This window comes from Triticum aestivum, chromosome 6A (assembly GCF_018294505.1).
Source record: "Triticum aestivum cultivar Chinese Spring chromosome 6A, IWGSC CS RefSeq v2.1, whole genome shotgun sequence".
NCBI lineage: Eukaryota > Viridiplantae > Streptophyta > Magnoliopsida > Poales > Poaceae > Triticum > Triticum aestivum.
Genome location: NC_057809.1, coordinates 173661534 through 173667533, shown reverse-complemented (window position 1 = coordinate 173667533; position 6000 = coordinate 173661534). Strand labels below are relative to the sequence as shown.

At 46.7% G+C, this 6000-nt stretch overlaps 1 pseudogene; it reads left to right on the top strand.

Moving 5' to 3' along the window:
• Window positions 1-450: 450 nt before the first annotated feature.
• LOC123129560 (uncharacterized) overlaps window positions 451-6000 on the top strand; it is a 53449-nt pseudogene continuing 47899 nt past the window's right edge.

Here is a 6000-nt window from a genome sequence, read left to right as displayed (position 1 = left end):
TTCAAGTCATTCTATGAAACTCTTAGGGTCAAAATATTATGTAAAGATCCCTCCAAAATCCCTGTTGAAAGGCTTTTTGGAGTTGGGAACAAAATCTACAGGCTACTCATTGAGGTGGAGTCCTTAACCCCCACTGAAACTGGCACCTCCACCAACCTCTCTGCTGGTACATATGTCTCTGCAGCTGAAACTGGTACCAATCTTACTGAAGATGCTGAATCCAACAGGAGCTCTAGATCTGAATCAGATAAAGGGCCTGCTGCCAATTCTGGGGGCCCTAATATCAGAGGACAATCTTTTGGCCACAATCAGATGCTTGGAGAAACTACACCCACTTCAGTCCTCTAGACACACCTCCCTGATTCTCCATACACTCCTCAACCCAGCATCCAGGAAAAGATCTTGAATTCTGTGCTTGATGAAACTAATGGATTCAACCTCCTTAGGGAAATGGAGCTCCTGGAAGATGATGATCTGATGGAATTAGAAGGTTCTGTAGATCTACAAGAGGATCAAGAGGCACTTGTTGAAACAACTGAACTCCCAGACAATTTGGACTCAAAGAATAACTCTGACTTCCCTGCCCTTCCTAAGGAGAAGCACCTTCTCGAATGGGGTCCTATTCAAGCCACCAGAACCAGTGCCAGGGTAGCTGGTGACAAGAGAACCATTATTGAAAAGGCTCAACAGCTCAAAGAGGATCAGAACCTGGAAGTTTAAAAACCCTAGGGTATGAAACACACTTCCTTCTCCAACTTTAATGATCCTTCCTTCAATGCCATTGCTGCTAAGATTGGTGTAGATGTTACTTCTCTTAATGATGGCATTGAATTCTCTTCCTTTATTTACCCTCACCAAAACAGATCTGAAGGCTCTGTTTGTGAGAATTTTTCTCTAGACGGTAGTTCTAGTTTAGACTGCCTTCGATAAAGTTGACCTTGATTTCCTTATGAAACTCCTGGAGCTTAGAGGTTTTGGGGGTAAATGGACTAGTTGGATCCAACAACTTACTCATGGGGGTCTATTGGGGTCAAGTTAAATAACTGTGAAAGTGATTTTTTCCTTGCTGGTAAAGGCCTTAGGCAAGGTGAGCCCATCTCCCTGCTTTTGTTTAATTTAGTAGTGGCCATTCTTACTAAAATGCTGAGCAAAGTTGTTGATCATAGTCTGGTTGCAGGGCTCTGTCCTGAGGTCTGCCCTGGTGGCATCATCTGCCTTCAATATGCAGATGATACCATCCTTTTCTTAGACAATGACTCCACACATGCTAGCAATCTGAAAACTGTTCTAACCTATTTTGAATAAGTCTCAGGCATGAGAATCAACTACTCTAAAAGTGAACTCATCCCTATAAACATGGATGATCAGGAGTTAGCTGACTTCCTCTCTATTCTAGTCTGTAATAAAGGTAACTTCCCCATTAAGTACCTAGGTATCCCTCTCCACTATGATAAACTGAGGAGAGAGGATATCCAACCCCTTCTAGATAAAATCATTAAAATGATTGCTTGGTGTAGGGGCAAACTTCTCTCTTACAGAGGTAGATTGATCCTCATACAAGCTTGTTTCGCTAGCATTCCAGTGTATCTCCTCTCCTTCTTCAAGTTCCCTAAATGGGCAGTTAACCTCATCAATTCTCAGATGACTCATTGCTTGTTGAATGATTTTGAGGGAAATAGGAAGCTACACCTTGCTAATTGGGCCCTAGTTTCTATGAAAAAAAGATTTTAGAGGCCTAGGCATACCTAACCTCCAAGATATTAACATCTGTCTTCTAGGGTCTTGGATTAAAAAATTCTATGAGGAAGACCTGAAACCCTGGAAGCTTCTTATTGCCCATAAATACCTAGGAAATAAACCTAATATTTTTGTCCCTTCCTCCAACCCTAAGACCTCTAGATTCTGGAAAGGATTAAAATCTATTATGCATGCTGTGAAAATTGGCTACAGATGGAACATAGGGGATGGGAGCACAACCAGGTTCTGGGAAGATACTTGGTTTGGCACATCCCCCCTAGCAGTCCAATTTTGGCATATTTACTCTGTCTGCAATGAGCTTAACAAAAGTGTCAATGAAGTTTGGGATGTTCAATGCCTAAAACTCTCTTTTAGAAGGAACTTTAGTGATAGTCTCATGGAACAATGGTTCCAGTTGGAGAAAATTGCCAAAAGCATTACCTTTACTGCCGAGCCGGATGCGCTGATTTGGCAGCTGGACAATAAGGGGAAGTATTCCTCCAGCTCCATCTATCATGTTACCAACTTTAGAGGGGTTCAACCCGTGTTTATCCCTGCTGTTTGGAAATTGAGAGTTCCTCCTAAAATTCATGTATTTCCCTGGCTTCTCTCCAAAAACAAATTGATGACTAGGGATAACCTTAGGAAGAAACACATCATCAAACCCCTTGATTGTGTTTACTGCTTGGAACAAGAGTCTTGTTCTCACCTATTTTTTGAATGTATAGTTTCTAAACATCTTTGGGCCCACATTGAGGAATATTTCTCTAGTCAGATTGGCTCATCCTTCGAATCTGTCGCCAGATTCTAGATTGCTACCAAAAAGTGCTCAGTTTTAAATACGGTTAGCTCAGCTGTCCTTTGGTGCCTCTAGAAATATAGAAATGCTATGATTTTCAGTAACACCTCCTGGATTTCCATTCCGCAGGTCTTGAGGTTGATTAGGAACATGGTGAGGAACTGGGCGATTCTCTCCTCCGGATCGGACAAGGACAAGTTGATGAGCTTCGTGGAAACCCTAACAAGATCCCTCCAGAAACCGTTGGCGATCACTTGTGGCTGAACAAGGCTCGACCTGCTCTGGGGCTGGACTCGTGGGCTCGTCTCAAGATCTCTGATGAAGACGATTGGCACCTGGTGCCGAAAAAGAGGGACATCCACCATGCTATGCCTTCCAGCCCGGTGTCTTCGCTTGCTTACTGGTCGCCGCAGGCTGACACGGCCCCTCGGCTGAAGACCATGAAGGCTTCATTGGACCCTCCTTGTGTCATTTGAGTGCTCTATCCGCTCTGCCTTTGGCACTGCTCGGGTGATTTGTGTTATTCAAAGAACTTGTTCATCCACCCCCCTAGTTTGTAGCTTTTCTACCTTTGCTTTCGAACTGCTCTTTGAGCTGCTGTATCAAAATATGTTGTGGTTTCGTTCTCAACAATGGAACCAGGGAGATGCTCCCTGTTTTTCTAAAAAAAATATGTTATTATATGTTATTTTTATTGTCATCATATATTTAACAGATACTTACATATGTAAGAAAACAATATCCCACATCTTATTAACTTATAAAAACAATTTCTTAACAAATAAAATCCTGGATTGTTTTGGCACGAAAATCCTAGTGGTTGTGTAAAAAAGCTTGGTAAGATTTAAGGACGAATGTAATAATATCACTTATTATTTAAATATATTTATAACAAAATACTCAGCCCCTTTTTATTTTTTGATAACATTGCTGGCCCAACCCAAAATTATAATTAGAATCAGCCCAGCAAAATCGTGTATTTCGAGAAAGTGCAAATGACATGCAATTTTTTAGCACATAAAATAAATGGGCCACATGGACGCTACATTATTTGTTCACCCAACCTAGCTAATGGCTGTCATTCAAAAAAATATCAAATTGACTATAAATTCTACCGCGCAAAAAAAGATTGTAAATTCTGAAAAAATGGGTTGAATACGTGCCACATTTTTGGAGGCTGAAATGTGGGCCAATAGGTCGAAGCCAATGCAAGTCATTGTCAATTTAGTCAACAAATGATTCTAACATGTTAGCCATTTGATTTACATCCAACGACCGGCACCCATCTTCAATCTCTCGTCTTCTTCCTCCAGCGCCGCCGGGACCACCTCCCGCATCCTGCTGCTAGCAGCTCTGCTTAGCATGTTTCGCTATGAAGCGCTACTCCATCATTGGCCAGGCCATCCCTCCACCCCTCCACACCTCCTGTTCTTCTCCACGGACTGCCGAACCACACCGCACTAGAACCAGTTAACCCTCGTACACCTGTCCGTCTACGACTCTACTCCCGCGTCTTCCCATCTCCGGCTCCTTGCTGTCCGGGGCCTCGCCGTCGTACACCACCTTGGATGCGCTCGGCGCGGCGTGGTCAACATGGTCAACAAACGACACCATCGGAAGTAGACTGTGCGTGGAGAGGCTAACAGCTGGGTCCACACCCACACACAAGGAAATGCCTCCTTATTATGCGCAAAATGATGATTCCTCCACCTGACATCTGGGACCCACCGGAAGGGCCTCTGTATTTCGCAAAAATAACATGCCCCCCGCTGACATGTCGGACCCACCAGCTATATTCGCATGCAAGGAAGTGCCTCATTATTATGCACAAAAAATGAATATTCCCCCTGCCAGCTGGAACCCAGCATAGTGGGAGGCTGACTTGTGGGCCTACCAAGTTGACGGGGACGGAGGGCTTTGTCAACTTAGTCAATATGAATGATTCTAGCTCCTGTTACCATACGATGTTCATCGAACGGCCGTAGTGCTTCTTCAACCTCTGGTCTTCTTGCTCCAGCCGTCCAAACCAGCGCCGGTCGTGCCGCGTGCTCCTTCTTCCCGTGGCCGGCTATGATGCCGCGGAGGCCTCACCGCCCCCTACTACTCCCACCGCTGGCCATGCCATCCCTCTCACCCACACCCCCTGTTATTCTGCGGTGGCAGCAGCCTCACACCGCAGCCGAACCAGTGAACCCTCATACTCCTCTTCGCATGGGCATCCACTGCTGCGTCTTCCCCGGCTCCGAGACGTCCCCTTCCTAGTCCTCGTCGTCGTCCACCGTCGTGGTTCTCTCGGCGCGGCGTGGTCAACATGGTCAAGGAATGACTTCCATCGGACGTGGACTGTACGTGGAGAGGCTCATAGCTGGGTCCATGGCTGCAGTAAGGAAGTGCCTCCTTATTACGCACAAAATAATGATTCCTCCACCTGAGAGCGGGGACCCACCAGACGGGCCACCGTATTTTGCGAAAAAAAACGTTTCCCTCTGACTTCTGGGACCCACCAGCTACATCTTCGCATGCAAGGAAGTGCGTCCAGGCAAAAAAACGATTCGCCCCCTTGACTGCTGGGACCCAGCAGCTACATCTTCGCATGCAAGGAAGTGCGTCCGGGCAAAAAAAAAACGATTCGCCCCCCTGACTGCTGGGACCCACCAGCTACATCTTTGCACGCAAGGAAGTGCCTGATAGTCGGGACCCACCTGGTCGAAGCATACGTAGCGTTGTCATTCTGGTCGCGAACGTGTATGTACAAATATACTGGTGGATGTAAATGTAACGCCCCGAGACCGATGTGCCAGGTGTCGTGCAGTTATTCGCTGTTGTTGCGTTGTCATTGCTTGCGTGTCATGCATCTCATATCATGTCATCATGTGCATTGCATTTGCATACGTGTTCGTCTCATGCATCCGAGCATTTTCCCCGTTGCCCGTTTTGCATTTTGGCGCTTCGTTCTCCTCCGGTGGTCATTTCTACCTTTCTTTCTTGTGTGGGGGTTAAACATTTCCGGATTGACCGAGACTTGTCATGCGGCCTTGGTTTACTAACGGTAGACCGCCTGTCAAGTTTCGTACCATTTGGACTTCGTTTGATACTCCAACGGTTAACCGAGGGACCGAGAAGGCCTCGTGTGTGTTGCAGCCCAACACCCTTCCATTTTGGCCCCAAAACCCACCTAACTCTGCTCCATCGTCTCGGTCGTTCGATCACGATCGCGTGGCCAAAAACCGCACCTCATTTGGAGCTTCCTAGCTCCCTCTACCTATAAAAGAGCACCCCTCCCCGAAATTTCGGATCATTTCGCAGTCTAAACCCTAGATCCACTCCTCCCCGCGCCACTGGATGCGTCCGCGCTGCACCAGACATGTCCGCCCCCGCGCGCCACCTCACTCCAACCAATCGGAGCGCGCCACCTCAGCCCCGCCGCCGCTCTCCTCCAACCCGCGGCCGCCACCTGTCCCAAC